The 11,679-nt window shown below is 37.1% G+C and overlaps 1 long non-coding RNA gene across 1 annotated transcript; it reads left to right on the top strand.

Moving 5' to 3' along the window:
• Positions 1-763: 763 nt before the first annotated feature.
• LOC116508753 lies at positions 764-11,224 on the top strand. Its single transcript, XR_004255416.1, has 4 exons — positions 764-1,107; positions 6,478-7,020; positions 7,733-7,822; positions 10,454-11,224. It is a non-coding gene; the product is annotated as an uncharacterized LOC116508753 (long non-coding RNA).
• The last annotated feature ends 455 nt before the right edge of the window (positions 11,225-11,679 follow it).

Here is an 11,679-nt window from a genome sequence, read left to right as displayed (position 1 = left end):
ATCTCAATATATTATTCTGCCTGTCTTTATTTTTTTATTTTTTTTTACTATTATTATTGTTTTAACGCTTTTATTTGTAATGTTGGTCTGTGACTATAATAAAAGTTAATTGGTTGATTCAGAGTTATACAACATTAAAGTAACTTTTTTTAAAAGACTGAAAATGACAAATATTCAAAAGAAAGGACAACGGCTCCAAATATTTAATTTTAAAAAGTAAAGTCGAGCATTTTCCAAAACCATATAAAAAAGCATGTACATGTATAAAACAACAAAAAATGAAATGTTGTTCAGATTTACCTCAAAATATGTTTTAAACCCAATTTCAACTTTGGTGAAATTGTAACTGGAAGAAAGAAGAATTCACAATATTATGGGAATAGGATTATATGGTTACATGCATTTTCAAATCTGAAAACTTCTAGCAGACTTTTACTTGGCTGTTGCTTGATTAGCTTTACTTGCTACTGAGTTTCAGAGCTGCTGATTTTTTTAAAAAAAGACTGATAGAATGAAAATATAAAATTATTCAATGAAAATATAAAATATATAACCATTAAGAATATTTTGCCTGAAGAGAATGATTTTGCAGACATACTTGCTTAGATATCATACTAACTTGTTTTGCCATTCTAAAACAGGATATTCATTATAACTGGTAAGTGAAGTTCCCACATCTGGCACTAAAATACCTTGTCACTGATGTTTATGCAAATCTCTTTAATTGTCAGAAAATAGTTAAGCAGGAGAAATATGGCACGCATTCATATTCATGGGTGTGTTCGCTGTGAATATGCTTTGAAATGATAGATCAATGCCTGAATCTCTTCCTTTAGGCTATGACTTTTTAAAAAAAGAATGCAACATATTTTTGTGATTTCATTTCCTTTTGTTTTTTTTTTTCTTTCATACAGCACGTAAGATAAAAACAGTATAAGAAAGATAGCCCTACCCAGGCTAGAGATAAAAGGCATAAACAGCTGATATCTGTATACAGCCAACTGGACATTTGTTCTCACCCTGACCTGACTGATACTCTCTTGTCCAATATAGAGGGGAAAGGAAGTGGCACCTTTAGATGCCAAAGCAAAGGAACCTAAGGCCAAGGTAAAAGGCACATAATCTGATACTTTTCAGCAACTAGAGATTTGCCTGGTGGAAGACCACTGGACAGCTGCTCCACCAAGAAGAGTTTAATTTGTTGTTTCCTTATTGGATGTGTGTTTGTCTCTGTATCTTTTGCCCTAACCCTCCCTATTGATGAGAGCATCAGAGATTCTGCTAGGAAATAGGAACAACAGCAAAGACAACTACAGAGGGGGGCACCAAAGGGCAGATATATAAAACACAGTTGTCTTATTTTTGTCTTGCTCACTGTGAAATGCAGTGCAGATCATTCTCAAGGATGCATTGCATTAATCATGTTTTCTTCTGTGCACATTGCCACAAGACTTAAACAAATGAAAAAGCTGCTTCCTAAGGCATCTAATTTCTGTTCCTATACAACTAAGCCAGCATTTCTCTCTGTGATTAGAATTGCCCACTTGAGCTTTGGAGAACGACAGCTATGATAGACATGCTCAAACTCACAACACAAAACATGTGTGACAACACATTTTAATTTTGCCATGGAAAATGGTGAAGTTTCAATTCATATGTTGGGCTAATGCTGCTAGGAAAGAATTTTTGTCACCAGGAAATCATTGTAGAGATGACATAGGCTAAGCAATCAAAAGAGTGAACTGTTAAGAGAGAAACCATTCAGTCCATTTACAACAACAAAGAAGGCATTCATTCCAGAAGATTTGTTATGCAGTGAATGGCTGGCTATGAAATATGCTATGCATGATTATTATTCACACATAATAATTGGGGGGGGGAATCAAATAGCACTACAAGCAGCACCTGTTCCACAGAGGGTGAGTATCATCAAGTGATTATTAATAAAGCACTATAGTTAATGATGCACCACATTGCAAAATTTATTCACACTGAAAAAATCCAACTGTTATAGTATGACCAGTCAGCAGGATATATCTGCACAAATATTCTTTTGCAGATCATGGGCAGTTTTTCCAATTATTGTGAGATGTTAGATCCCATAATATCCATCCTACATGGGCTTTTGGAAACTGAACCCTAAGCGATCTGACTATGACCATTGCTATTAGCATTGCAAGGAAAGTTGGTCATGGGCATTGGGTAACAGGCTGACTCTCAGAATATCTCAGGAAAGCTTTCTCTGTTGTTGATCCATCACAGGGCACCATTCCTGTTACGTTGCTTTTGGAAGCCATCAGTATAAAGCAGAGACTTGGCAAATTTCATAGTTGGATGATATGATGATCGCTTCTGCCAGAACAGAATTATAGAAGAGATCAAAGAATTCAAATCCCATGTGTGAACAAAGCTTCATATATTTGGATAGGAATCTTGGATTATTCTTGCCTTGAACATTGATCCAATTCTTATAACCCAATTGATCATTAGAAGGAAACCTAACTGGGAAATTCACAGTATTTTCATTCACATTTTAGAAATAATTGTTTTAAATTATTGCACCAGTTGCAATTAATTTTGAACTGTGCAACATACCTGACTGATGAGAAGCATATCTAAAACCATAAATCAGGGGTGTTCAAACTTGGGAACTTTAAGACTTGTGGACTTCAACTCCCAGAATTCCCCAGCCAGTTGGGGAATATTGGGAGTTGAAGTCCACAAGTCTTAAAGTTCCCAAGTTTGGACACCTCTGCCATAAATGATAGAATTTCAAGCTGAGGCTTTTGCTTTATCAGTTCAGAAAAGAAATATAGTATCTTTGGAGCCCTGAAGCTTGAATGTGCAACCGTTTCTAATTCTTCTGAGAGACATGATTTGACTGCTCAAGAAGGAAAATGACGTAAGCAAATAATTTGCTGACTATTTAGACATCAAAAAAGAGGAAACCTATTAACTAAGGATGAATGGGATTTTTTACATTCATAGATATGCAGGTCAAGTTGTTGAGAATTTCAGTCTGACACAGCCAATTAGCCACAGTACCGTCAGTGAAGTAGGATACAAAAGAATTCTCTATGGTTTTATATAATAGTATATAGTGTGCATGTGTATGTGTGTATGCGCTTGCGTGCGTGCCTGTGTGTAGAGGAGGGTGTGATTGTATAAAGAATAAGCAGAGGGGGTAGTCCTATCTCTGTTCAATAATGGGATGGAAAATTAATTCCCATGAAGCCTTGAAAGGAGATAGGAATTAGGATGAGTTGAGTAATGGAGTAGTTTGAAGGATTTATGTATATATCTGAAAGATCCCGAGCTCTCCCACTTCTCCATAGGGGAAGATTTAGGATTGTTCTCCACTATACCTTTAAGCTGTTCCTGTTCTATGTTGATGCTTAGCTGGACTCCAAGCTGGTTTAAGAAAACTCAGACTGGTTTGGGACATATCAGTAATTGTTTACCAGATGTTTAGCCTAGATTGCCAGCACCAGCTACTGCAAAATACAACCATCCATCCACCCATCTCCTAGACAATTTCTACACTGCTGTTCTAACGTTCCACACCAGAAAAGCAATATTTTTTCTTACTTTGAACAGATTTTACTACATATGGATACTTTGGGGGAAAGTGTTTTTTGATGCAGTTTATGAAATTAAAGTATGAAAATGCATTTTTATATATAGCAATCATTTTTAAAATCTCCTTCCCTGATCACTGCTGCAGTAACTCTCAGACTACTCTGTCTGTAGTTTTATGTTGCAATGTTTCCCTGACAAGTACGGGATCAGTGTGCTGAAATGCAGCATAATTTTTAAAATTATTATTTCTCTTTACTTGCATTATCCACTTTACTACTTTCTAATTTTTAATAAGTTCACTGTTGCTGTATTTTATTGTTGTTGGTTTTTTGCTATTGCTTGAATTAGAACATTTATTGTAGCTCCCAAACAGCTTTATATGCAGTACTTATTTATTTGGGCCATCTGAGTGCTTGTAAAAAGAAAAAAAATTGAAGGTCCAGCATTTCATCAACATACTAATAAACTGTTGTTGTGTATTCTTTAAGCAAGTACAAGAGACTGGTAGCTCAAGAAAACTGGTGGTTAGGAAAAGAAATTGTTTAATAGGTCCAAACTGGTGACCTATGAACATGAGGCACATGGAGTAATGAGTATATTACTTAGAGATTAATAGTACTTGCAGCAGAGTTTATGGAGCCAAACCTAGGAAAACACAAGGAAGGACTGTTTATTAATGGGGCAGCAACCATTGATCTGGGCAAGCAGATGTTCCTGCCCCTGCAATGCATCCAATAGCCAATCAAAGCACAGAGATTTGCCCCAAAGAAAGTAAAGTGTGGCAGCAAATTTCATTACAATACTTTAAGACAGAACCCCACTTGAATGGCAGAGTAAGGGGTCACAATCACAGTGGGCTGAGGATAGGTAAGGGACTATATGGTCAGTTTCTGCCCTCCAGAATTAATTGAGCATCACACTTTGTTCTTCCCCAAGTTATATCCTATCAGCATGAAATTAAAGGATTTAATTCACCGAATAAGTAATAGGGCCATGATGTCGAACCTATGGCACTTGTGCCACAGGTGGCACACGGAGCCATTTGTTAGGGTATGCAAGGCATTACCTTGTCAGCTCCAGCGCACATGTGCATGCTGGCCAGCTGACTTTGGCCTTCTTTTGAGGCCATTTTTTTACCCTCTAGAGACTTCCCTGAAACCTCCGGAGTATGAAAAACCAGCCGTACGGGCAAACCAGACATTTGGGAACAGACTTCCGGTTTGCTCATAGGGCCGTTTTCCTGAAGGCTCAGGAGGGCAAAAAACGCCCTTATGGCCAAACTGGAAGTCACTTCTGGTTTGTCCGTAGGGCCATTTTTTGCCCTCCTCAGCCTTCAGGAGGCTTCCCTGAAGGCTCCGGAGGGGGGGGGGGGGGCAAAAACAGCCCTACAAGGAAACAGGCCATGTTTTGCCCCCTGGAGCCTTCAGGGAAGCCTCATGAAGGTTCCTGAAGGCAAAAATGGCCCTACAAGGAAACCGGAAGTCTGTTCCTGAACTTCTGGTTTGCCCATAGGGTTGGTTTTTCACCCTCCGGAAGCTTCAGGGAAACTCCTGAAGCCTCCAGAAGGCCTCTGGGGTGTGCTGTTTTTGCCTTCCCCAGGCTCCTAGAAAGCCTCTGGAGCCTGAGGATGGTGAAAAAAGAGCGCTAAAAGTGCCAGGGGGCAGTGTTGGTCACACACGCATGCACGCCAAGGGGGGGAAGCATGCACATGTGTGGCACTCCTGCGCAAGACCCCCTGCACTCCCCCCACTTTTGGCATGCGAACTAAAAAAGATTCGCCATCACTGTAATAGGGAGTCCCATTTGACTGATAAGGAATTTTAAATATACTATATGAACTTCCTTACTACATATTCATCTGCAACACTGTCGGATCTATCTATATATGGTATCTGCAAATCATGCCCAAAAGAAACTGACAAAAGTTTCATAAGAGATATTATTGCTATCAGAAGATTTGCAATTCATAGGTTTTTATCAATAGGGGAAACCATTAACAGAATCTAATTTTAAAAATTGAGATTAAAAATATTTGGTAGTTGATTTTTCCAGTATCAATAACTGGTTGCTTGTATGGGACACAAATTTAATCAGTGTTTTTCCAGAATGAATTTCTGTTCTTTCAGTGAAGGAATTATCAACTGCCTTCTGCAAGCTATATGGTTTCCAGAATGCTGTTTATGATTCACCTAGAAGGAATTGTACAGATCAAAGCTTTTGGCTGAGTATTTTCCCTAAGAATTTTTGTTCAGACCTGGAAAACTACAATATGACACAGGGAATCTGTTTCTTTTTGTGATTTGTTTTACTCTTATGGATCTGTGCCTGAATAGTTCTGGGAAACTAGCAACCTCATTGTACTTTAATTAGAAGATGTAATTTTTCCTTAGCAACTTGTTTTGATGTAAAATAACAAAGACATCAGAAGCTGTCAAATCAAGCAATTCTGTGGGAAAAACCTGCTTGAAATGTCTGAGTAAGACTATTATTATAAAACTCAGCTTCATAAAGAAGCAAATAAATATGGCAAGAGTGGCATGCTTTTAAGGCAACAGCAGACCAAACATTGTGTTCATATAATTCCTTATTCATTCATTTTCATAGACACTGAGTGGACTTTGGGCCAGTCACTCTCTCTTAGCCCAACTCACTTCACAGGGTGAGTTTTGAGTCATTTACTAAAATAATAAAGGTGGCATTAAAAAGTCCTTAAAAAGCTGTGGCATATGAACCAAGCTTGCCTGGAAATAAAACACACAATAAAATATCTGTCTTGTACACTGGGTTGGAAGGACAGAAAACAGAGGTCAGCTCCAGATGACTGCCTTTCTAGCCCACTATCTGAAGCAGCTGCTTCATTCCATTTAATGTTAAGGTTGAATCTTGTTCCATTTTCAGAGTTTCTCAATGGACACTATAGCTAAGCATGATTTGAACTGCTGGCATTGTCCCAACACTGCAACAACAAAGCTGTCTGGAGGAGCTGCTAAACCATCCTTTCAGTCCAACAAGGCATGCTTTTATTGGACATAGTTCTTTCCCTTCAGAATGAACATTTCTATCAGCAAAGCATATGAGCCAACAGATTTGCAGAATCCAACATAAACATATCACAACTGTTTGTTAAGAACCCACAACAGCCTACATCCAAACTAAGTCAAAGAAATCATAAAGTATCTGGCTGGAAAGCAGAGCAATCAAAAAGAAAGAGAAGGATATGTGAAGACTAGAAAGAGATTATGAAGAAATTAAACAGATTTCATGTGACATTTAAGGGGGCAGTTTTCACTCCACCTTATAACAGAATAACAGAGTTGGAAGGGATCTTGGAGGTCTTCTAATCCAACCCCCCCTGCTCAGGCAGGAAACCCTATACCATTTCAGACAAATGGGTGTTCATTTGCCTTTCTTCTTAAGAAAGTTCAACTCATCACTCCACAGGTAGGTGGCTAATTTTTTTTACTACCGGTTCAGGTGCGTTCCCACATGTGCTCCCGTGCATGAAATCTGGGTGGGTGAGTGGAGCCTCCCACTGCTGCTACTATCAGTTTACCCGATCCGGGCCGAACCGGCAGCAACCCATCTCTGCATCACTCATCCGTTCTATCATCTCTGAATCTTTTATATTCAGGTCCCTTTCAGCCTTTTCCACCAAGCCTGCAATTTTCAAACCATCCTCCTTTTCTTTTACATCTGCCACATCTGTTACCCTTCTCTTCCTGTTTGTCTAATTGCAATTGTATGGACATAACATCAAACAAGAGAGAAGCTCAGCCATTGCTGTATTTTTTTTCTTCCATGCTTCAGGTGTGCTATCCTGCTTTTCATTTGTAAAAGTATTGTATTATCATTGGTTTATTGATGGACCAATACAGTTTTATAGTACATGTACAATGCTCTAGACATTGAAATATTTTTGGTTGTTGGAAAGGTGCAATTGATAGCTGACTTCTGATGTAGAGTAACAAACAACTCTTCCTGCCCATTTCTTCCAAACTAAATCCATTAAATGAAAGCTACATTAGATTTGAACGTATTTAAATATATAAAAAGTATTTGAAAGGAGAACCGTTACTGAACCGAGCTGTTACAATTTCTCCATTCATAAACTGGTTTCACAAAACATATCCATGTCTCTTTTTCTGTTCCATAGTTTGATTTGCATGCTTGGCAGAAAACTGCATCTGATTTTGAGGGAGGAAGATCAAGCATAGTGAGGCTCAAGAAAATCATCATAGAATTGGTAAATATTGTAACAACCAACCAGTGAAATGCCTACCAAGTTCCAGGCATTAGAAAGACATTTAAAGCTTTTCTGCTCACAGAAAATGCATTACTTATGAATAGAACATTACTCATGAAGTGTTCTGTTTGTCAAAAAGAAAAGCAATTTCTTTATTAATTTTGGTTATGCTTTCTGTCAATTATATTGTCTAGAGACTACTTGTTCCACTTCAGAATTTCCAGAAGTAATTTTCTAGTCTCACAGAAAGAATGTGCCCCACATCTAGATCATGGTTGTCCCAAAAGTGCTTTTTCAAAAGGCAACTGGACTTTGTTTTTTTCTTTGAAGATTTTGCTTGTCATCTACAAAGCTTCACATCTTCAAGGAAAAAACAAAGAAAGTCCAGTTGTCTTTTGAAAAAGCAACTTTGGGACAACCTGGATGACTGAGAATCTCCATAGACATCACAGAAAGAATCTCAGTTCTCTTTCTAAGAGAAGGCTTCCAGAGGGAGCATGATATGTTTTAAGACTTACTCTTCAGAACTCTAAGTTTGGGAGTCCTGAATTGTCTGTGAAGGACTTCTAATTCCTTACTTTGATCAAATGTTAAAAAAAAAACCCAAAACTTTTGTGTTAGAAAAAAATCATTTCTTCTTGGTAGGAAGCTCTCATCTACAGCGCATGCCATCCAGAGGAATCTCATAGAATACAATATCAGAAAACATAACACAAGGCAGTTAAATGTGCCAAGTGTTTTCTCTGTGCAACCACTAGTTCCTTTGTGAAGGGGAACTAAATCATTGGCAACCACTGAGAGGAGTTTTAGGCATCTTGCATGTAAAAATATTCATGCTATTAGCAAGGTTGCATTTTCTCCACTCCCTTCCTTTTGTGTGAGAAGCGTTTCATATTCATCAGTCTATTCAGTTATAGATTTTTATAGGTTGAAAGTTTTGAAGGATTAGAAACAAGAACTTGTTATTACTTAAGTCATGGCTCACAGAGAACTGGAGTCAATTCTGTGCAGATCCTGTAAGTGCCTTTTATTTATTTCTTCCTCAAGGGTTCCTCCTTCTATCAGTAGAGCCCTTACTTCTTTATCCCAATTTCTTTTTATTTTCTAATACTGCAGGCCCACCCAGCATCCAGTCCCCATTGCCAGCCCATTCACTTTTTTGGTCCAATATTCTGCAATAGGTCATAGAGCTGTTTATGAGCCTAACTCTGAACAGTCTGAAAATCATATGGTAACTACCATTTATTTTTTTAGTCTAATATTAGCCTAATACCTTGATGTCTAACAGATATCATTGACAATTCTGTTCTAAGAACATTTAATAAAAGATGCCTCATAAAGAACCTCTGACCATGTCATATACTGTTTATATGATAATCTATATAACAGTACTGATAACAGCACTAATCTATTCTTTGACATTTCTCAGTGTTTCCCATCCAAATTCCACTTGTTTTCACAGCTGGCTGCTGACACTCCCAGCCAACTTTTATAACTAATGTTGGTTAGCAGATTCCCAACCGCATACTATTTTTACTGTTTGTTTCATCATCTTCTTGAAGTTTCTCATATATAAAGTTCACAGAATTTCCATTTTTCCATACATAAGTATATTGAATTAAGAGGGATCAAATAGCATGCAATTCTCAGCATGCAAGTGTCTGTATAACTATATTGATGCACAGTTGAAATGCATCCCAAAATTTCATAGTTTTCTTATTTCCCATGGACTTACTAGTGGCACTTATTTGACAGAAGTCATGACATACAGATGGAATTCTTGTCATATATGCTTTTATATTTTGAACCCAAAGTAGAAACAGTAAAAGGATATTTCTTTATCACTTCAGCTGTTCATGTTATTCATTTCTGTATAATTCAATTGGCATTGTTGTCACACTATTAATGTTGTGCCTTTTTATTAATGTAATGTATGAATGAAATCATTCATTCATTTTATATTTTTCTTTTGCACATTAAGAAAGCTAGACTAATAGACCACAATTAACCCAACGCCCTCCTTAGAGCACTACGTTCAAGAGTATTTTTGAATCAGTCTCATGTTTTAACTAGTACATCTTTATTTATTTATTTAAAATATTTATACAAAATAATTCTGGGCAACTCAAAATAATATACAAAATAACAATTCATAATAAATAAATAAAACTGTTTTACACAACCAAAGTGCAAAATAACATTCAGATCTTAAACATACATGTTCTTCAACATACAAATTCCAATCCTGGCCTAATTCCTGAAAAAATAAGTTATTGACCTAACCAATTTCGTTGTATTTAAGTACAATGACAATAAAGATTATACTTATATGCTATTTGTTTAATTGACCTTTAGGATAATCCTAAATAGAAAATATTTATTATTTTTTCTTAAGGCTGCTGAGAACATGCAATAGTATGGAGTCAAATATTCTCCCAGATGTGCTCTAAAATGGATTGGCATTTCAGACCGCAGTGTCAAGACCTTGCTCTTGAGTCTGGAGGCAGAAGAGATGGCCAATCTGCTAAGGAATGTGAAGAACTAAAATTAGGCCCTCATAAGCACCAGCTCTGAACCTTAGATGGTAACGTCTCTTCTCTTATGTTGCCATATCTGCTCAATGTCTTACAGGTCTGGAAGACTTTTAAAACTCATCATTCTTTGAACAGACAATGCTGCCTTGAGAATATTCTACTGTATACTGAAGAAGAAATTTGTCATGTCTTATAGTTCACCTCTAGTCCTCCTTAAAGCAAGTTCTTCACTGGGAGCTATCCACAGTGCTGCAACCACCATCCTTCTTGCCTTGTGGATGCCAGTTACACACAGAATATAACAAGAGGTAGATGACCATATCTTTGAATACCCCATGCGCGTGCAAACAGAGATACACACTTTAAGTTTTCTTCCTGCAAATAGAAATAGTACAGTTAGGATTGCTGGGTAAAGCCTTGGTCCCTGATGTGTTACTTTACTATGTCCAGAGTGCTTTTATTTCAATATTTATCTACAGCGCTTATAATTCTGAAACACATGTTGTGGAAAAAAATATTGCTTAGTGAATTTGAAATGGACTAAAGTTGTTCTTCAAAACAACAATTTGACCCATGTATGCCCAGCCAATTTGATCTTGCTGAGAAAATCAGCTGGAAGCAGGGCAAAGTATGGTGTTGCTGCTTTTACACAGCAATTGAAATAGATTCCTACTGGAACTTAAGTTAGCTCCTATTGAAGCTGCTTTCTGGAAGTAATTAAAAACAAACCTGTTTCAGAAGATGCTCAATTATCTTCAAATTGACAGTGGATACTTTAGAACAGAAGTTTATTCCTGCCAAGAGTCCTATGGGATGGTTGGGGGTGAGGAATCTGTAGAAATAATAATAGAATAGAATAGAATAGAATAGAATAGAATTATTTATTGGCCAAGTGTGATTGGACACACAAGGAATTTGTCTTTGGTGCATAATAGTAAAAAAAGAAAAAAATACATTCATCAAGAATCACAAGATACAGCAGTTATTGATAGTTTTTTCTGCAGTTCTAATTATCCATTGAAGTCTGTGTTTGTCTTGTTTGGTTGTAGAACCAACCCAGACAGTTAAAGAAGTGCAGATGACAGACTCAATAATTCCTCTGTAGAACAGAATCAGCAGCTCTTTGGACAGTTTGAGCTTTCTGAGTTGGAGCAGAAAGAACATTCTTTGTTGTGCTTTTTTGATGAAGTTTTTGATGTTAGGTGTCCATTTTAAGTCTTAAGATATGATAGAACCTAGAAACCTGAAGGTCTCTACTGTTGATACTGTGTTGTCGAGTATTGTAAGATAAACAAAGAAAAAACAGATCAGAAACACTCTAAA

The sequence above is a fragment of the Thamnophis elegans genome, chromosome 5 (genome assembly GCF_009769535.1).
Source record: "Thamnophis elegans isolate rThaEle1 chromosome 5, rThaEle1.pri, whole genome shotgun sequence".
Classification (NCBI taxonomy): Eukaryota; Metazoa; Chordata; class Lepidosauria; order Squamata; family Colubridae; genus Thamnophis; species Thamnophis elegans.
Note: the sequence above shows the minus strand (reverse complement) of the source record. Positions and strands in the feature narration are given on the sequence as shown.